The following is a 22,282-nucleotide window of genomic DNA, read 5'->3' as shown; positions in this document are numbered from 1 at the left end:
GTGTCATCAGCAAACTTGCTGAGGGTGCACTCAATGCCTCTGTTCATGTCACCAACAAAGATGTTGAACAAGACTGGTCCCAGGACTGATCCCTGAGGGACTCTGCTAGTCACTGGTGTCCACTTGGACACGGACCCATTGGCAGCCACTCTTTGGATGCAGCCATCAAGCAAATTGATTTTAAATACAAATAGTTGAAATCGTTACAAATGTTAAACCCTGTTGGATCCAGAACCATTCTCTGCAGGACTCCAGTGGAGACACAGCTGGAGTTTCCAGCATTCACAATTACATATTGAGATGTACCAGTTAGCTTTTTTTTCTTCTTTCTTTTATTTTTTTCATCCATGTGATGTCTGCTGCAATGAATTTCAAGTGTTGTCCTCTCTTAATCAAAATGTCAGGTGGTACCAAATCAAAAGCCTTACAGAAATCTAGGTACATTGCACCAGTGCTATTACCTTTCTCAGCCAAGCTTGTAATCCCATAAAAATGATATCAAGCCACTTTGACAAGATCTATTTTCCATAAACGCATGTTGAAAGGCATTAATTATATTACCTTCTTTTAATTCCTTATTAATCAAGTCTCATATCAGCTGTTCCACTGTTTTGCCTAGGATCAATGTCAGGTTGACAGGCCTATAATTACTCAAGTCATCCCATTTAACCTTTTTAAATGTTGGCTCTATATAAGCTTTCTTCAAGCCTTCTGGAACCTCCCCAGGGCACCAAGTTGTTTTTTTTTTTAGAGTCATCATTAATGGCTCAGAGAGCTCCTTTGCCAGATCTTTTAAAATCCTTGGTTAGCTTCTGCAGCCTCTGTTATGACTCTATGTCATTATTGTCAGAAAAAGGTCTGGAAGCTCCACTAGACACTTACTGCATCTTGCAGTACCCAATGCCCCAGAAAACCAAGCTGCTTAAAGAAAGGAAAACAGAGAAATACTAATCCATTTTTCCCACTCTCTGCCCCTGGTCACATTAAATATTGTTTATTCACATGAGAGCATATAAATTCACATGAGCACTTGCCACATAGCCCTGCCTTGATTAAAGCCATTGCATAACCCCTCGAGCTCATGAAAAGTGGTAGTCACTTTCAAGGGGTGTCACGATTTTTTTCCAAGAAGCATGTTGTGGCAGACAGAGCCAAAGGCTTTGCTGAAGCCCAGGTAGACTACATCCACAGCCTGCCCCATATTCACCAGGCAGGTAACCTGATCATAAACGGAGCTCGGGTTGGTCAGGCAGGACCTGCCCTTCCTAAACCCATGCTGGCTGGACCTGATCCCTGGGCCATCCTGTAGGTGCTTTGTGATGACACTCAAATGCAGCATTGCACAGGTGAGGCTAATTTCATCAGAGCACCCCAGCAGTCTGACTAGATCAGTGATGTTTGCAATACATGATTTTCCTAACTACCACAAGAAAGAAAAGAGACAGGGTTATGCATATATAAAGTACTGTCTGAGAGAACAGCAAATAGCAGAACACTGAAAAAAAATCATATGGGCAATCTCTTTAAGTACTGAAATATTCCAAATATTCAGTTGTAGAACACATTTCCCAAACACTACAACTCACAAAAGGGGCCTTGCAATATCATCAGTAGAGGCCATTGCATTATCTTGATAAGAGAATTGGTGCTTTGGTGCCATTCACATAAAAATACCAGAGCAGAAGTGAATCTTGCTGTAAAGTTTCAATGTCCATGTTTACATCCACTTTCTTTACTAATAATTCATAACCCAAAAAGCTCTCTTGGGCTGCATCCAAAGCAGCATTGCCAGCAGATCCAGAGAGGTGATTCTGCCACTTGTCTCTGCTCTGTGAGACGTCTCCTGGGGTACTGGGTCCAGCTTTGGAGCCCTCAGTACAGGAAGGACATGGAGCTGATGGAGGAAGTCCAGAGGAGGGCCACAAAAATGATCAGGGGGTTAGAGCACCTCTGCTACAATGACAGGCTGAAGGAGCTGGGGATGTTCAGCCTGGAGTAGAGAATCATAGAGTCAGTCAGAGTTGGAAGGGACCACAAGGATTATCCAGTTCCAACCCCCCTACCATAGGCAAGGACACCTCACACTAGATCAGACTGTCCAGAGCCTCATCCAGCCTGGCATTAAACACCTCCAGGGATGAGGCTTCCACCACCTCCCTGGGCAACCCATTCCAAGCTCTCACCATCCTCATGATGAAGAACCTCTTTGTAACATTCAGTCTGAATCTACCCATTTCTAGGTTTGTTCCATTTCCCCCAGTCCTATCACTATCTGACAGCCTAAAAAGTCCTCCCCAGCTTTCTTGTAGGCTCCCTTATGATGTTGAAAGGCCACAATAAGGTCACCTTGGAACCTTCTCCTCTCCAGACTGGACAACCTCAACTCCCTCAGTCTCTCCTCATAGGAGATGTGCTCTAGTCCTCTGATCATCCTCATTTTGCTTCTTTGGAAGCATCTCCATACCCCTCTTGTAATATCATATCACAGAGTATCATAGAATCAACCAGGTTGGAAGAGACCTCCAAGATCATCCAGTCCAACCTATCCAGGTGGGGTCTCTCAAGTGCAGAGTAGAAGGGGAGGATCACTTCACTGGACCTGCTGCCCACACTTCTTGGATTCTGGTTGGCTTTCTGGGCTGCAAGACCACACTGATGGCTCATATTCATTTCATGGTTACCCAGGCAGACCATCTTCAGACAGACTAAAGAGTAGGCATTTCTGTGCTTCCATTCCCTGTGAGCTGGTGGACCCTGTGGCAGGCAGCAGGGGTGCACTCCGTTCGAAGTGTGCACGCCTGATTTAACTTTGCCAGTGGTTTAGCTGAGTTCTGCACTGAGGTTTTTGTGTGAGCAAGTAATAAAATGCACGGACAGCTTTCCACAGAAACATTTTCTGAGTTACTTGCATACTATCTGAATTCTCCACATGTTCATTCTAACAGGTGAAGCCCCCAAAGTTTTTGTTTCCGTTCGTTTTGGTATTTTGTTCTGGCATCCCTGAGATTAGTTAATGAATTAATTATTTTCTAAATGGCCCTGTGCCAGTCAAGCCTGTAGCCAGGAAGTGTGAAGGTAGGGTCCCTTGAAAAGCCAACCAAAGTAATTAGACCCAGTTCATGTGTGTGTGTGTGTGTGTGTATGTATACACAGCCGTGTACTTAGCATCTGGGTTGATGAAAAGCTCAACATGAGCCTGCAGTGTGAGTGCAGCCCAGACAGCAACTGTGTGCTGGGCTGCAGCAAGAGCAGTGTGGGCAGCAGGGCAAGGGAGGGGATTCTGCTCCCTTGTTCTGCTCTCCTCAGACCCCACCTAGAGTACTGTGTGCAGTTCTGGAGCCCCCAGCACAAGAAGGACTTGGAACTGTTGGAGCCAGTCCAGAGGAGGGCCACAAGGATGCTCAGAGGGCTGCAGCAGCTCTGCTCTGAGGACAGGCTACAAGAGTTGGGGCTCTGCAGCCTGGAGAAGAGAAGGCTCCTAGGAGACCTTCTAGTGACCTTCCAGTATCAGGAAGACTGGGGAGGGACTATTTACAAGGTCTTGTAATGACAGGACAAGGGGGAATGTGCTTAAAGTGGCAGAGGGGAGATTCAAACTACATATTAGGAAAGGGTTCTTTGCAGTGAGGGTGGTGAGACACTGGCACAGGTTGCCCAGGGAGGTTGTGGCTGCTCCCTCCCTGGAGGTGTTGAAGGCCAGGCTGGAAGAGGCCTTGAGTGACCTGTTCCAGTGGGAGGTGTCCCTGCCTATGGCAGGGAGTTGGAACCAGGTGATCCTTGATTTCCCTCACAACCTAAACTATTCTATGATTCTATATAGGTGGATATGCCTATATCTACCACTCTGGGACATGGTTTAATGGCTGTGATGGTATTAGGCACTTTGCCTTCTTGAACTTCATGCAATCAGCTTTGGAACATTTGTCTAACCAATATGTGTGTGCATGTGTAGAATATTTCAGTTGTTATTATTGATATTATTATTGTTGCTACTATTGATACTCCCCCAAAATATGGAAGTGTGAAACTACCACAGGAATTTTAAAAATCTTTAAATAAATTACTATTTCAGTGTCAGATCTTTCCAGATGGAATAGGTTTTTAATTGTAAAGGTGTGGTAAGTGAAAGAGAATAAGAATAAACTGACTGTACTGTTACAGAATCACAGAATGTCAGGGGCTGAAAGGAACCTCCAAAGCTCATCCAGTCCAACCCCCCTGCCAGAGCAGGATCTCCTATACCAGATCACACAGGAACACATCCAGGTGGGTTCTGAGTATCTCCAGAAAGAGAGACTCCACAACTCCCCTGGGCAGCCTGTTCCAGTGTTCTGTCACCCTCACAGGGAAAAAAATCTTCCTCATGTTTACATGAAACTTCCTCTGCCTCAACTTCCACCCATTGCCCCTTGTGCTGTCATTGGGCATCACCCAGCAGAGCCTGGCTCCAGCCTCCTGGCACTCACCTTTACATACACATAAATATTGATGAAGTCACCTCTCAGTCTTCTCTTTTCCAAGCAGCACAGCCCCAGCTCCCTCAGGCTCTCCTTGTAACAGAGATGTTCCATTCCCTTCATCATCTTTGTGGCTCTGTGCTACAAGAGGCACCCCCTTAGCTAGAGGCTCTGGTTGCCTGAGGATCAAGATCATCCACAGATGGCTGCCTCACTGAAAGTGCTGCAGCTGAAACAATCATCACCAAAGGTGGAACTTCCTTCTCCCTTGCAGGTTTGTTCACATGGTGATGAGCAGAAGTGAGCAAGTGGATTAATCAATAAACTGCATATATCTGACACTCTTAAATAGACTGATGTAGTAAAATTAAAACTCTAAGTTCTATGTTTAATACAGCATATATTTAACTTACAGGAAAGTCACTGTTGGAGGGAAAAATGACCATGGAGACAGTTAAAAAGGTATGAATGGGAGTAGCAATGACCTAAGCTGAATTCTTACCAGCAGTTACACCTATACAAACACCTATATATTATAAATTGGGGGATTTTCCTTGGTATCCATATTAGGTAGTTTGCCATTTTCCCAGGGCTGTTTTCATCATAATTGGAGGCAAAATACCTAGCTAGATAAACTATAGATTCATCAAAAGTATTTCCTGTGTGATAAATTTCCACTGTTTACCCAGTACCACAGTGATAACAGTATAGTGAGAAGGCTCCAAAGTGACCTTATTGTGGCCTTCTACTATCTTAAAGTGGCCTACAAGAAAGCTGGGAAGAGACTTTTCAGGATGTCAGATAGTGATAAGACTGGGGGGGAATGGAACAAAGCTAGAAATGGGTAGATTCAGACTGGATGTTCTTCAGCATGAGGGTGGTGAGAGCCTAGAATAGGTTGCCCAGGGAGGTGGTGGAAACCTCATCCCTGGAGGTGTTTAATGCCAGTCTGGATGAGGCTCTGGACAACCTGATCTAATGTAAGGTGTCTCTGGCATTGGCAGAGGGGCTGGAACTAGATGAACCTTGTGGTCCCTTCCAACCCTGACTGACTCTATGATCGTATAGTTCATACCTACCTGTTAACCAAGCCGAAGCTGTGCAGTAGTAATGCCTCCCCTGTCAAAAGAGCTTTGTTAACACCATTGGAGCAATCGGCTTTACCTAGGAGGCAATTGCTACCCTGAGCTAAACCAGACAAAGCTTCAATGCTGGCACTTTCTTGTTTACAGACTGCATCAGTCACAAATAAAAGTTGCCTTTTTGAAAGCTTTGGCAATTCACACACGTGGAAGAACAGTCACAAATCATAAATGTCACACCTTTGTCATCAGGATTTGAGGAAACCTGCAGGGGTCCTGTTTGGATGCAAATCCCAGTAGCCACACCTCCTGTGATTCACATCAAAACAACTTGAAAAAGGGTTTGATTTTGGCAGCTACTGTCAAGGCAAAACTTCCTTTCAACTCTTGCCATCCTAGTTTGTGCAAGGCTCTGTGTCTTCTGTACAGAGTTTTTACCTTCTGTCCTCCTGCACCTAAGTCTTTGCAACCTAAGAGGTAAATTGAAAGTCAGTGATAAGTGTTTTTTTCCAAGGTGAGCAGGTACCTTTACTGATCTCCAGTAACTGCTAGCACCTTGTGACTTACTGACAAAGTTTGCCTTGTCCCACTAACACCTCAGACAAATAAGATCAAAGAGTCATAGAATCCACCAGGTTGGAAGAGACCTCCATGCACAGCCAGTCCAACCACCCAGCCCTAGACAATCAACCAGACCAGGGCACTAAGTGCCTCAGCCAGGCACTTCAACACCTCCAAGGACGGTGACTCCACCACTTCCTGGGCAGCCCATTCCAATGCCAATCACACTTTTTCTGGGAAGAACTTCCTCCTAACATCCAGCCTACACCTCCCCTGGCACAACTTGAGACTGTGTCCCCTTGTTCTGTTGCTGGTTGACTGGCAGAAGAGATCAACCCCATCTGGCTACAGCCTCCCTTCAGGTAGTTGTAGATGGCAATGAGGTCTGCCCTGAGCCTCCTCTTCTGCAGGCTGCACACCCCCAGCTCCCTCAGCTTTTTCTCACAGGGCTGTGCTCCAGGCCCCTCACCAGCTTTGTCGTCCATCTCTGGGTGCTGCATTTGCCTTTTGTCAGGGCTAATCTATTTTTTTTAAACCTGATTGATATATTGTAGGGTTGATGGGAAGAGCCATGGTAGCAGCCCCGGTGAGTGAAATTCTCCTCAGCTGACAAGCCTGGCTCATTCACACTCCTGCCACTTCTCCATGTAGTCCCAGAGTTGCTCTCAGCATGGTGGGAAGGGCAGGAGCCAGAAGAGCACCACTTCAAACTAAATCACGCATCTCTGTCCCAACAGGGAATTAACAGCACAGGTCTAGGACTGAGTCTGACTCCCACAATGAGCTGTGTGAGACATCCTCCCACAGATGCTGAGTGCCCTCACCCAGCAGGGCTCTGTGCGTATCACCTCATGGCACCAGATAGCAGAGGGAGCTGGGTGAACCGTAGAGGTCTTGATGGGACTCTCAAGGAAATTAGTGCTGGGGAAATTCAGTATGACACAGGAGCCTCCCCAAAACACTCCCACCCCCTGCCAAACACCCACCTCGCTGCAGGTTGTATATTCCTCCTCCCAAAGCAAACAACACGTTAAAGCAAGCAAGTTGACTTCAAGTTTCCTCCTCTGCTATTTTCCTTCTGTCCTTCGGGCTGGCACTGCTCAGCCTCCACATTCAAGCGCTATGCGTTTCCTCTGGAGCACATTTAAGGAACACAGAAATGATCATTTAAGTGCACACTTGACTTATCTATCCTTAAGAACACAAAATAGACCTAGGGGAAAAAAAAAAAGACGGTGTCTGTATGCTCATTAAAACACTTTCAGCCCAGGGCAAGGATTTGATCAAAAGGATTCCTGCCAATGGAAGGGCATGCTGGAGCCATTGTAAGAAGTTGTGTGCGAGTGTCTGCCTTCCTTTCCTTTTCTTTCTTGTGCCCTGTCCCTTCCACTGCCATCTCCAATCTCTTTTCTTCCAGCTGGGGGAACAGAAGAGATTTTACTTCCTTGATGACAATTGTGTCCTTTGAGCAGCCAAAGCAAAAGGCACTTTGAGTTCAAATGAGACTGTGACTTAAACCAATATTAGCCAAGACCAACACATGTTTATTGTAATGTAAGTAACCTTCATTCTGATCAGCAGGTTTTCCTCACCCCACTGCAGTTTTACTCATTGCCTCTTTCATTCTTCCAAAATGAATAAATGAAATGGCTGCACATTTTTATTCACAGCAGTGGGTTTCAGAACTTCAAATCAGAGAGGCGTTTTGATTTTAGATATAAACTCCAGAGGAAACAGTTTCAACCAGAACTTTCATATCCTTTTTTTTTTTTAACCAGTTTAAGGTAACATCAAAACTCACCTTCCCCAAAAAATGAAACCTCACAGCATTCTTTTAATTCAAATTAAATAAAGTGTCATCCCTGTGTCCTCTTCCTTCATATTTAGAGGGAAAGAAAACTATCCTGCCCATACTTTAATGGTTTTGTCTGCAAATCCTAAATGTTCTGCTGCTGCAAATTTCAAATGATCTTATACAGCTAAAGTCTCTTTGGTGTCAGCAGCCGCCCAGGTAGCAACACAACCACGAGAACGCTGCTGATCAGAACAATGAATGCCTGATCTACAGATGTCATATCAAGGTAGAAATCTTGATGAGCATTGTAGTGGCATTACAAAGTGGATTACACATGCTGTATCTGGGTCAGAGAAGGAGTTATTTCAGTGTGGTCAACAAAGTGCTTCTGAACAAACTTATTTTTCTCCATTTCGAGAGATATGCTTTTGTTCGCTACTTCGTCTTGCATCTATTAGCAATATTCTCTCTGTACTCCTATATCAGGTTGCAAGCAAAGTTAAAAGGAAGGCAAAATATCCCTCTGCCTGGGGTTATGCAATTTCAGAGGCGAGCTCCAGCTCCCTGCTCTACTTTCCTTCATGACTGAGGTGCCAGCTGCTGCTTCCCAGGCACTTATTTAAGTGTTAACATCACTTCAGAGAGGTTTTTGCATGGTATGCTCGAAGTGTCTGTCCCTGTCTTCATTCTCCTCCAGTGAGAGGATACAATCAGGAGTTTCATGCTTTCTGGTTGTGTTTGGTGTCAAGGAAACAAATATAGCAAGGTTATAAGGTCCTCAAATACTCCAGCCCAGGAGCAGTTTTAAGTACTGAAACACTTGATTTTGGATGTGTGGGCAAAGATCTCACTGTACAGCACAAAACATGACTCACCTTCAACTATCTTTCCCAGAAATGGACAACAAGCCAAAGGCTAAGGTACCTTATCTACAGGGCAGACAGATGAAGTTGTCCTGTGCAGGGAATGTGACATTTCAGAGCTGTTAGTTTGCAGTACTGTGGGTAGGAGATGTATTATTTTCCTTCTGTCTGTATGAACCTCTTTTCTTGTCTTAATTTGGACAGTTTTTCACTTTTAATTTTTACAATATTTAATGCAGACACAATGTAGCTATTGACAGCTGGTATCTCGTGTTTCCAAATACAGTACTGCTGCTAACAAAATCAGAAAGCCTGCCTGTCCCTGCCAGCTGTGCTGGGGCTCCCAATGCCAGCAGCTCTGCAGTTCTCAGCATGCATTCTGAGCCTCCTGGCTTCCCAGCCCTCCTCTGAAGCAGGGCAAGTGTCTTGTGTCTAGCCTTGTGCATGCTGAAACAATTCCAACAAGGTCACCCTTGTGCTGGAAAGAGTGGCTCTGCTAAGCATGTTTGCCCCTCCCTTGAGCTCCTTACCTAGACCTCAAGCTAGGGATGTAACTTAGGGATGCACTAGGAATTACATCAGATAATCCAGCGACTTCCATTAAGGGCTCTGAAACTTATTCCAAGTTTTAAATGTGTTGAGGTGGAACCTCAAGTTGCAGCACAAGAGGTTCTACCTCAACACAGAGGGGAACTTTTTTACTGTAAGGGTCACAGAGCACTGGCACAGGCTCCCCAGACAGGTTGTGGAGTCTCCTCAGGAGACTTTCAAGGCCTGTCTGGATGCATTCCTCTGTGATCTGTACTAGATTGTGTGGTCCAGCTCTGGCAGGGGGGCTGGACCCAGTGATCTCCTTGGGTCCCTTCCAATCCCTAATATCCCGTGAGCCTGTGAAATACTTGGAGAAATCTAGTTTCATGACCAAGTGTTACAGTGAGCTCAGTTACATCTACTTTCATAGGGGTCATCCCCACCAAAACAGCTAGCCTGAAACAGCAAAGGCAGATCTCAAATTGAAGCATTGGCATAAACTCTGAATCTCTTAAAACTAAAAGTAGATATATGACTATATATATAACAATATTGAGAAAAAGTGGTTTGCTTATCCAACCTAATTACCAAACTAATCCCAGCCCTCCTCTGAAGCAGGAGAGGTATCTTGTGTCTGGTCTTGTGCATGCTGAAACAATTGCAGCAAGGTCACCAGAGAGTGATACCCTTGCGCTCTGCAAGGCATGTTTGGGCCCCTTGAGCTCCTTACCTAGACCTTAAGCCAGGGATGTAATTTAGGGATGCACTAGGAGTCACATCAGATGATCCAATGGCTTCCATTAAAAGGCTTTGAAACTTATTCCAAGTTTTAAATACTGAGAGAAAGCTATCTTCATGATCAAGCATTACAGTGAGCTCAGTTATATCTACTTTCATAGGGGTCCTCCCCACCACAACAGCTAGCCTGAAACAGCAAAGGCAGATCTCAAATTGAAGCACTGATATAAACTCTGAATCTCTTAAAACTCATGGTAGATATATGACTACATATATAAATATTGAGGAAAAAGTGGTTTGCTTATCCAACCTACTTATCAAACTAATCCCAGCCCTCCTCTAAAGCAGAACAGGCATTCTGTGTCTAGCTAGTTTCATGATCAAGCATTATAGTGAGCTCAGTTATATTTACTTTCATAGGGGTCCTCCCCACCACAACAGCTAGCCTGAAACAGCAAAGGCAGATCTCAAATTGAGGCATTGATATAAACTCTGAATCCCTTAAAACTCAAAGTAGATATGTTACTACATACACAAGTATTGAGAAAAAGTGGTTTACTTATCCAACCTAATTATCAGACAAATCTAATTGCACAATTTCTATTTGGGTTGGTATGTTTGTTGGTTTGGTTTGATTTTTTGTTTGATTTTAGTTGTTTGGTTGTTTTTTTTTTTCTATTTGGTTTTAGGTTTTTTCGTTGTTGTTGGATGGTGATGGGGGGGTTGGTTTGTGGTTGTTGTTTGTTTGTTTGTTTGTTTGTTTTGTTAAAGAAAAAAAAATCAGAGGGCACCTGCTTTGAAGCATTGGGAATCTTAACATCACAGATTCATACATTTCCATAACAGCCAAAAGTAAGGTAACTGAAAGCTGTAATTATCAAGACTAATCATTCCTGACTGAGAAATATGGACTTGAAAAAAAAAGGGAAAAAAAAAATCACAAACTATAGAAATCATCAAGTAAAGAAAAAAACTGTTCCAGAGTGTAAACACCTGAAAGCAAGCAAAAGTGTTTCTTTTCCCAACTGCTATTTTACGTATCAAAATCTCTGAACTCCTAAGATTTGCCATGTGAAATCCTATGATGGTCTAAAGAAACCTTTGCTATAGTTGTTTCTCCATGATGACTGTGTATTAAAGCAGAGTATTGGTATATGGATCAGATACCTATCACCCAGCCCTATCCAGTCAACTAGACCATGGCACTAAGTGTTAGGTTGGACTGGATGGTCTTGGAGGTCTCTTCCAACCTCGTTGATTCTATGATCCTATGATTCTATAACTATTCCATCATCTGAGCTTTAACTTTGACCTTAAATAACTTGTTTAAGGAGGGAAACCAAAGCCACCCTACCACCACCACTTATGTTTTAACAAAGCTTTACCACATATATAAACAAATGGCACAATTTGTTTCCATTAGGAAGATAAGCTTTCTTCAAAGCAGTTCGCTGTTTAAGGCTTTAAATTTTGCCAGCACTTGCACAAGGTTGCAACAAACCTTGACTTATTTACAGAGAGATGCTGAGTGCAGATAAAACCACTTAATAATCCACCAGTTCTTGCTAAACACATATTCCTTCCATGCCCCCTCTGCAAACAGGTATGGCAGCACTCTTCTTCAGCATATTCTTCAATTACTTAGACCTCCTTTTATTTTCCTAGAAGCTCTTTGAACTAAAGGCTTTCCAAACCAGTTCAATGAATAGGGCTCATTTCTTTTCTGAACAAAACAATACTGAAAGCGTTTAGGGTTGAAAACATCTATTTTGATGGTAACGATGGAAAAGAGAACAATGACAGCATAAACAGACCAAAAGTTTGATTTCCTTTGGTTTGTTGCCCCATTCAAGAAAAGGAGCCAGGTGGACTCTCAGATTTTTTTAAAACCTAGGTTAGATTTGCAGCAACAACAACAGCAAACAACTGCCTTGAATGCCCAAAGCGTTAAGGAGTAAATATTCCCAGCAACAGAAATATCTGATCTCTGCTTGTCTGAGTGCATTCTAGCTTCTCTGTTTGATGAGGTCTCCTCTCAGTCTCCTCTTCTCTAAGCAGTACAGCCCCAGCTCCCTTAGGCTCTCCCCATAAGAGAGATGTTTCTTTCCCTTAATCATCTTTGTGGCTCTGTGCTGGACTCTCTCAAGCAGTTCTATGCCCCTCTTGAACTGGAGGGCCCAGAACTGGACACAGTACTCCAGATGCGGCCTCAGCAGGGCAGAGTAGAAGGGCAGGAGAACCTCTGTTGGCCTACTAGCCACAGCTCTTCTAATATACCCCAGAATGGCATTGGCCCTCCTGGCCACAAGAGCACATTGCTGGCTTATGGTAAACCCCTCAGCTAGGACTCCAGGTCCTTTTCCCTTTCACTGCTTTCAGACAGCTCAGTCCTCAACCTATACTGCTCCCTGGGGTTGTTCTTTCCCAGGTGCCAGACTCTACACTTGCCCTTGTCGAATTTCATTCCATGTCTCCCTGCCCAACCCTCCAGCCTGTCCAAGTCTGGCTGAATGGCAGCACAGCCTTCTGGTGTCTCAGCCACTCCACCCAGTTTGGTGTCATCAGCAAACTTGCTGACAGTGCCCTCTGTGCCCTCATCCAGGTCACTGATGAATACACTGAACAGAATTGGTGGCAGCACTGACCTCTGTGGGTCTGTTTGCTTCTTGAATGGCATGAGATTGGTTTTGTTGTTTTAAAAAATGCCCAGTGTTCATTTCTTCTTAGCATTTCATTTCATTTCATGTAGTTCTCAAGCAGCTCTGTAGTATGTCTCTCCTCTCTCCTTAGAAATGTGCAACTAAAAGTTGTCTTTTGAACCATGTCATGGGCCCTTCGAAGTCAAAGGAAAGTCTCTGTGTGCCTCTGTCAACCTCTTATTCCAGTACTCACTATGCCTTTCCTAGTGGCAGTTGCACATCACTGCCTCAGCTATTTCAGTCATGCCACACTTCCACCATAAATGTGTCACTCTGCACCTGGACACTGCCTCTGCCCTGAGGACAACGGTGCTGTCCAGTCAGCAAAGGAGGAATCACCCTCCACCTCCCTCATTCTCCCTTCCCTGGAGAATTAAAGGTGATAACCACTTACAAAGACATCTGGGAGGTAAAATGGTTTTGACTTGTATAGTTTGAAGACTCCCAGCTTAAATAAAGTGTGCATTCCCCATGTGTGCCAGGTGACCCTGTGACCTGGCAGGTAAGGCACAACTCTGAATCCAAAAGACTTTCCACCTCGTTATTAACCCTGCAGGAAAGGTGTGAGCACTTGGAGCATTAGTCATCACACACTGTACAATAGATTCCTCTCCCCATTTACTGCCCTGATCATTTCCCAGGGGAAAAGCATCTCTCTCCCCACTTGAAGTAAAACTGAACAGGATGAGCCCTGTTTTTTTTCCCCCCCTTCAAGCTGCTAGCAGTGAAAGGAAAGCAATCAGCGGGGTCTGTTTGCAGACACAGTTTGAGAAAATCCCCCTCTTCCCCTCCCGCAGGCTCCACGCACACAAGGGCTGCACGGGAAACAACAAACACTGCTTTAGTCATTCCCTCCGTGCTGCCAGCTGCTGAGGGTTTGCATAAGAACCACCCTTGGACTTCAGATTGTTTCTTAAAACACCTCTCACCCCAAATCTTTCAGCAAACATGCACTGGACCAGTGCCTGTGAGGCTGGTCAAATGCCTCTTGCTGGTGTGCCCTGTCACCTTCCCCACCATCATCAGCCCAGCAGGCTTGCATCTCTCACTCCACCAGCATACAGCACACCTAGCACCTGATAGAGACTGTATTTTTGAAGCCTTCTGACTGTACTGAAGTTGTGCAGATCCGAGGCAGAAGCTCAGGCTTAGCTGTATCTTTTGTGATGAAATACTTCAGTGATGGTGGCATCTAACAATTTCAGCTACAGATCAAGGCCTGTGTGGCATTGTAGGGCCAAGTAAGACAGCTTTGCCCCCTGGAAAGAGCCAACAAGTCAGGCAGGAAACAACTCACACATGAAAAAAAAGAAAGTGGGCAGGGTGAGCCAATAGCAGAGCCCCAACTCTTGTAGCCTGTCCTCATAGCAGAGCTACTGCAGCCCTCTGAGCATCTTTGTGGCCTCCTCTGGGCTGGCTGCAACAGTTTGGTGTCCTTGTGTTGAGAACTCCAGAACTGCACACAGTACTCCAGGTGGGGTGTGAAGAGAGAATCAGCCCAGATAACAGGACTGTTGGAAACCATTTCAGACAAAATCAAAACGATCCCAATTTTCTGTAGCTGATGCAGTTACTCTGCTCCCTCTGAACATCCTACTGTACCAAAGACCTTTACTTTCTGCCTTACTCTTAAGTTGACTGTGTCAACTTTGTAGCCCTCAACCCACAGGAAGTTAGCTTGACAAAGGAAGGCAAGATAAAGAATGATGACACTTGAATATGGGTCTCCAGGCTGAAAACTCTCTGCCAGGTTTGTGTATTCTGTAAGCATTGCCCCAGGACAATTTTCTAGGTCTAACACGATGAACTCTATTGTGAGGCTTTGCAGCCTAACTTTTTTGGTTTTCCACTTTGGGATTTGGTCTCTGCCTTATATCTCTTCATTGCTGCTCTTTCCCTACCTACCTATCTCTACACATAAGCCGAGAAAGTAGATAGAATTTGGCATACAAGTAGAGGTAGGGCACATGGAAATACACAGGGTGAGCTACCCCCTAATACTGAAAACCACGATTTTGCTAGTGTACTAAAACCAGAGTGCCTAATACATTGGACAAAAGGCTATTTTCACAGCATTCACTCCAAATTTACAAATGCTCATCTTTGTAACCACCCATGATGATGAAGGCAATGAGAACTAAATGCATATTCCAAAGCGTGAGGCAGGGTCCTAAATATAACTCCTCTGACATTACACACTGATGTCTTTCAATACCCACAGAAATGAGGCAGCTGTTCAAGCTAATATTGCTTATGTGTGAACAAGCTTTCCACGCTGTATTTTCCAATTCACTGTGTTTTCCAATTCTCTTATTCTGATAATTCACATGAATTTGAGAAATAGCCTTTGACTTAGTTGCAACTACCACTGCATTTGGAACCATTAATGCTCAGTAGGCTTTTCTCTGTGTAGACCATCAGCTACTGATACATTTTCAAGAACACTCTTGACAATACTCAATCAGAAAACAGAATCATTTTGTACTGTGTGTTCGTATATATAGATGTGTGTCATATATGTATGCCTTGGATGCTCTCTATTTTGCTTCATATTAATCAGTGAGTGACAAAAGGGGAAAGATTTGATAGCAAACTCTTTCTTCAACTTCTTTCAACTGAATGATCTTGTCAGAGCAATGCCTTTCATCAGCACTAACGCTATTGATAGGTATTGAAATAGAAGGCAAGGGACCAACCCAGACAACCAGAAGCCCAGTGGATATGACAGTAATGAAGGAGCTAGGAGACACCAGTCTGAGTCCCTGTTTTTCTTAATATAATCAGGGGCCTGGCATCCTACAACCTAAACAGTTGCTCTGATACTGCAGGCTGAGTGTGAGCTTCCTCTGTCCCCTTCTAGATGCATTCAATCTGGGCTTCTACATCTGAGCTCATCATCCATGCCACCTTATGGTTGCTGGAGAGAAGCAGGAATCTTTAGCACATGTTATTTAAGCTGTAAGTATGACTCTTGCTCTCCATCAGCTGCAAGTGGAGCCAGAGGGAGTGAATCAGATGGAGAAGCCTGCCCTGCACAACCTGCAGCTGAGGAAGGACCCTACTGACCGCTCAATTAACTCTATGAAATGAAACAGTTTGCAAAGGAAAGACAGATAAGATCATTCCACCACATATAGGTATGGTCACTTCCCTGGCTAGGGACTGCCTTTCCCAGGTGCTCACATCAAAAGATGCATGGCCAGCAGATCGAGTGAGGTGATTCTGCCACTTTGCTCTGGTGAGGTCTGCAGCCCTCAGTATAGGAAGGACGTGGACCTGATGGAGCAGGTCCAGAGGAAGCCCATGAAAATTAGCAGGGGATTGGGAGCACCTCTGCTACAAAGACAGGCTGAGGGAGCTGGGGGTGTTCAGCCTCAGGAGGAGGAGCCTGCAGAGAGACGTAATAGCAGCATCCTAGTACCTAGTACAAGAAGGATGGAGTAGGACTGTTTACAAAGGCCTGTGTAGATAAGACAAGGGGTGATAGCTTCAAACTAGAGAAAAGCAGATTAAGACTGGATGTTAGGAACAGGTTCTTTACCATGAGGGTGGTGCGAGACTGGAAGAGGTTGCTTGGAGGAATGGTTGGAGATACTCAAAGTGAGGTTCGACAGGGGTCTGGGCAGCCTGGTCTAATTGAGGGTGCCCCTGCTGACTGCAGAAGGGGTTGGACTAGAAGACCTTTGAAGGTCCCTTCCAACCCAGACCATTCTATGATTCTATGACTGATCCAAAATCATCTGCCCTTCTCTGCAGTGCGCAGGCCACTTTCCCAATATGAATGTTCTGTGCAATGCCATGTCCTAGCCTGCTCCCCTTCTTGACTTTCTTGCACTAATCCGAGGTCAGTGATACACTTCATATCTGGCAGCCCACTCATTAGTAAGCCCACACCAGACTATGGGCTCGTATTTTGGTTCTCACTGAATTTTTCAGGTTGCAGTTAAACACACTAACTTCCACAGGCTTCACAGGTCAGCCTACGTTGGGAACAATCAGGTACTGCCAAACCATTTCCCGTGACTGCCAAAAAGTGCAATATTTTCCATGCTAGGGGACTGTTATATCACCTGTGATGGTTAGTGGATTTTATTACTTATCAAGCAAAGTACTTTTTCCTCATCTACTGCTGCTAAAAGAGGAGAAATAGCTCATCTCTTCCTTAATACAGTGCTGCTAGTCCAAAAACTCTTTCCTTCTCACCTTCTGGGACTTTTGCCACCGAGACACCTATTTCTTCAGACTACTCATGCCATAAGAAATAGAAGGCTATGCTTTAGAAGCTCTGGAGCATTAACCGATATACCTGAGAGGGACAAGGTGTAAAGGTATTATAATAGCTGCCAGAGATAACCACATAAATTAGAGTGGTGTCATGGCTGCTCTAAAATATGCAGGTGTTCATGACCCCCTCTGAACTCTCCATTAGCCAAGGATCATTGCAGCTATTAGCCTCTGCTGCTGTATTCTTTCTCTAGGCTGAACTAGGATGAATTTCAATTGCGGCTCCATTCCGTTCCCTTCCCTCTTTATGGCTTCTTTCAAGAAATGCCTCCTATCACATTTCAAACACACTACAATATTCCAGTCAAATTTCACTGGGACAACTTTCAGTTGCTTAATTCCTTTTTTCTTCTGCCTGAAGTGTTTGTGTCGCCTCCTCGTGAGCATTTGCTTTGTAGTGATAGGTGGTGTCACTGGATCCTAACTACTCCCTAACTTCAACTTAATCGATCAGACTTGGCACATTTCCTAGAAGTAGGACCTGAGTAGCCTTAGACTAAGCAAGCTCAGACGTTTAGCTGGCCATGGGAGATGGCAATCTTGCATTACTTCTGAAAACCCATTCCTCCCCTTCGCTCCTGCATCGCGGCTGTCCCAATCAATAGCTGAGTAATTAAAATCCCTTGTGATCAATGTTCTTGTTGTTTTACAGACTGCTCTTATCTGTAAAGACATTTCCCAACCTAATTTTTTTTTTTTTTTTTGGCCTGGCCTAGAGGGTCTGTAGCAACATCCAGAAATAACATGACTGCATTTATTGCCCTTCTTCAGCTTCTGCCCAAAACAGTTTCTGCTCTGATAGGCAAGACGTTTGTAGTGTTTCCTGCTCTGGTGATGGATATATACTGCTGTCTCTGCTGTGGCTGAAGAACACAGCCTGTTCTCTTCAATAAGCTTTGCACCTTCCTACTCTGTTTCCAGTCCCTTCTAGCTCACACGTTCACTTAGCCTTGAAAAATGAACTTATTCACTTATTAATATGCTCATAGTGTATGTATAGAAGATATTTTCTCCTCCTATCATTGCTTTTCATTCTCATTATCTCCTACAATGACAACCAGAAAATACATTGCTGAGAGATCCATGCATTCCCTCTTTTAAATTCTTCTCCTCCTACACCACTAATCTAAAAAAATAGCTAGATCATTTCTTTATTAGTGGACAATCTGTTTGTTCCCATAGGGTTAGGAGCAATACAGGCCATCTCTCCTTTGCTGTTTTGTTTTCTCTCTCTTGTAGTTTACAATTCCCCAGCCCTCTTGCATCTCCACCCCTCCAGATCTATTCACTTATTTTTGGTAAAATTAACAACTTACATACTGGAAAACACCATTATGCTGCTTTCTTCTTCCAATTGCTAGCTAAGGGGTGTAAGACTTTTGCAATACCTGCATATCTTCTTTCTACACAGAATAGAATCATAGAATCAACCAGGTTGGAAGAGATCTCCAAGATCATCCAGGCCAACCTAGCACCCAGCCCTAGCCAATCAACCAGACCATGGCACTAAGTGCCCCAGCCAGGCTTTGCTTCAACACCTCCAGGGACAGCCACTCCACCACCTACCTCCCTGGGCAGCCCATTCCAATGCTAATCACTCTCTCTGCCAACAACTTCCTCCTAACATCCAGCCCAGACCTCTCCTGGCACAACTTGAGACTCTGTCTTCTTCTGTTGATAGTTACCTGACAGAAGACACCAATCCCACCTGGCCACAACCTCCCTTCAGGCAGTTGTAGACAGCAATGAGCTCTGCCCTGAGCCTCCTCTTCTGCAGGCTGCACACCCCCAGCTCCCTCAGCCTCTCCTCCCAGGGCTGTGCTTCAGGCTCCTCACCAGCTTTATCGTCCTTCTCTGGACACATTCCACTACCTCAACATCTCTCTTGAATTGAGGAGCCCAGAACTGGATACAGTACTCAAGATATGGCCTGACCAGTGCTGAGTACAAGGGGAGAATAACCTCCCATCATTTATAAAAACCAACATCCATCATGCCTGACTTTTTTTTTTTAGAGCTGTTTTATCTTTCATAGCCTAATGACTGAAAAAAAAAATCCCCTGCCCCTTCCCTTGGAAGCATTTGACTTGCGTGCATTTGTGCATGGATTTTGTGTTTTAACCAGCAGCCACTATCTGCAACATCAACTCTGCCATCAACACTTCTCTGATCTAATTTTGCTGCAGATTTCCCCACGCTTATTGCATCATTTTGTGAGATCCTGTCTTCTGAATCATTAAAACTCTGGAAAATGTACTGGACACTGGCACAACTCCCCTGTTATTACACTTATTTCTTCCTTTACTACCTCTTCTCAGTTACTCAGTCACTGCTTTTTATATACTCCTGCTTCTGCTGGAATAGAGCTGAGTCTGCTGCACAAGGCTGTTCTTCCATTGCACTCATCCTGCAACTCACAGCTGGTTCTCCTCCTCCTCTGTCACTCCTTCGGAGTATGAAACCAGCCATCTGTCATCAGTGAACCTCTCATATTCATTGATCTTCCTCAGCACATCAACCTGTCTTTGTAATTCCACTCTCTAGTTTCTGAGTGATACAGCTAACTGGCAGCACATGCACACACACAGAGTATTGTTTTGTCATTGCCCATCCCCACGTTCAGAACTGACATCAGCTGAAAAAAAAAGATCTCTTTAGCTTTTGGTTTCTGAAGCCAGGGTAAGCAGAGGATTGTTACAACTCAGTTACAGACAAAAATGCACATTATTTTACTAAATAATGAAGAAGCAAGAACTCAAAACTAGGGTGAAAGATCCCTGTTATTGAGGAGGTGCATTTGTGTGTAGCACAGAGTCAAGAACTGCAGCTGCTAGAGAAGGTGCTGCAACAGATTACAGAGCTCCTTTTCCCCTCTAGCACAGGGCAGGGTACAGAAACAGATTCTCAGACTGCATCATGTTTGAAGGGACTCTGTCTGACTGATGCAGACCCCTTCCTTTTCAACACCTTGCCCAACTCCTTTTCTAGCTAAACCTGTGGCTGTTTTTCTTGCTCTTTAATTGCAAACTCTTGGCCTGTATTTGCACAGGACTAGCACAGCAGGACCTGCCTCATGGTTAGTGCTAGTAGCCACAATGGTGTGAGAAACCTCAGCAATAACAATACTCATACTCAATTACTGTGAGGTCAGACCTCCCATAATGTAATTAAAAGCAGGAGGAGCTACTACTGGTTTGTGCTTCACAGAGTTTTGGGTTTGTGGTTTTCCTAATAGGTAATGCTTAGATCCTGACTGTCCTTATTCCACTAATTCAACTCCATACTGTTTGTGATGGGCTAGGAACTTACACACACACAGAGCGACTATTGGAGTTTACCAGACTAGCTCAGATGGCTTGGAAGTAAGGTGAAGCTATATTTACAGCATGTCTAAGTTTACAAGCATATATACACAATACATTTCCAAGTATTGACAATTACAGACAAATTAGGAAAAATAATACAGAAATCCAAACTCCCACAAGGACAGAGGGAACTGCCCAGAAAGGGCTCAAAGCTATATCTTCTTTCTCCCTCTACTTTCCCAGATAGACAAACAAAACAACCAGCAAAGCTTATGTTGTTTTCTGTTAGCCAAGATTAGTAGAAAAGTGGAGTTAAGAGGCAGCAAATAGATCCAGCATCACAGACCAGAGTAGGACAACGTGCTGACATGTTGGCTTTTTATCCCTTTCAGCGAACCAATGAATAACACAGACTTCATCACTATTTTCTTCTCACAACCAATGATCTAATTTCTCTCATTAAAATATGCCAATCAGCCTCAAACTGTTCAATATGGAAATAAAGTTAGATGGAAGTTGTATCTAGGCATTCAGGTTTCTTTTATTCTTAAAGAGTGTGATGAAGTCCTCTGTTTCGTGTGTTCAGCTCTGCTGAACTTGGTCAGACATTAGGATGAGAATGACTTCTGATTCTGGGCAGCAATGAGGAGATCTATGTTCTGAAAACAGAAACCCATGAAAACATAATCCAATGTCTTTCATCTGCCGCTCACAGAATCACAGCATCAACCAGGTTGGAAGAGACCTCCGAGATCATCCAGTCCAACCTAGCACCCAGCCCTGGCCAATCAACTAGACCAGGGGTCCTCAAGCTTTTCAAACAGGGGGCTGGTCACTGTCCCTCAGACACTGTCCCTCAGACACTGTCGGAGGCCAGACTATAGTTTGTTGGGGGCTGGATTGTAGTTCGGTTCCAGCCCAGTCCCAGTGGGTACCTGAGAGGCCAGAGAGCAGATGCAGTGGCAGGATGGATTGAGGACCCTGGAGGGCCCTATCTGGCCTGTGGGCTGTAGTTTGAGGACCTCTGAACAAGACCATGGCACTAAGTGCCTCAGCCAAGATTTTCTTCAACACCTCCAGGGACAGCAACTCCACCACCTCCCTGGGCAGCCCATTCCAATGCCAATCACTCTCTCTGGAAAGAATTTCCTCCTAACAGCCAGCCTAGACCTTCCTGTCATAACTTGTGTCTGCATCCCCTTCTTCTGTTGCTGGTTGCCTGGGAGAAGAGACCAACCCCACCTGGCTACAGCCTCCCTTCAGGTAGTTGTAGACAGCAATGAGCTCTGCCCTGAGCCTTCTCTTCTGCAGGCTGCACACCCCCAGCTCCCTCAGCCTCTTCTCACAGGGCTGTGCTCCAGGCTCCTCACCAGCTTTGGTGCCCTTCTCTGGACTAAATCACACTTCTGTCTAGAGTTTTCTCTACAATAATTGATGACATCACATTAATAAAACCCACAGAGGCAACGCAGCTACTTCAAACTTCAGGGACCTGTTAACAATCATTGCGAAGTTCTTCTGTGTCAACCTGCCTGCTGCATGTGAACATTCCATCCCTCTGTGAAAAATCCCTGTGACATTTTGGCAGAAGATATTTATTGCACAGAAGCATTGGCTGGTTGTTATTTAAACCTTAGATATCTTGTCTGATTAGGGTTTTTTTTTCCCCCTCAAAATGCCAAAACTGATTAAAACATATGATCAACTAATCTCTGTCAAATTCCATCATTATGCTAACAGGCCTTTGCAGTTGTGTAATGGGGAAAAAAAAAAGGGGGGGGGGGGGGGGGAGGGGAATATTCTAATACCCAAAGGCCTTGTTCTGCACATCTATGCCTCCTCTTACTTTCTTTTGAACCCTGGCTCTAACTGGTAGCCATGAACTTGCTAACTCACCTGCAGAAACTAGAAGAAAAAACTGAGCCCTTGAGGAACATAATGCTTTGACACAATTCAATTTACAAAGT

The 22,282-nt window shown here is 44.5% G+C and overlaps 1 long non-coding RNA gene across 1 annotated transcript in view; it reads right to left on the bottom strand.

Annotated features, from left to right (window-relative positions):
- Nucleotides 1-20,845: 20,845 nt before the first annotated feature.
- The window catches only part of LOC135186433 (uncharacterized), a 65,284-nt gene continuing 63,847 nt past the window's right edge, over nucleotides 20,846-22,282 (bottom strand). The window contains exon 4 of the long non-coding RNA XR_010306861.1: nucleotides 20,846-20,974. This is a non-coding gene — a long non-coding RNA (uncharacterized LOC135186433). The remainder of the gene's footprint in view (nucleotides 20,975-22,282) is intronic.

The sequence above is a fragment of the Pogoniulus pusillus genome, chromosome 25 (genome assembly GCF_015220805.1).
Source record: "Pogoniulus pusillus isolate bPogPus1 chromosome 25, bPogPus1.pri, whole genome shotgun sequence".
Taxonomy (NCBI): domain Eukaryota; kingdom Metazoa; phylum Chordata; class Aves; order Piciformes; family Lybiidae; genus Pogoniulus; species Pogoniulus pusillus.
This window is presented reverse-complemented; position numbering and strand designations above follow the sequence as displayed.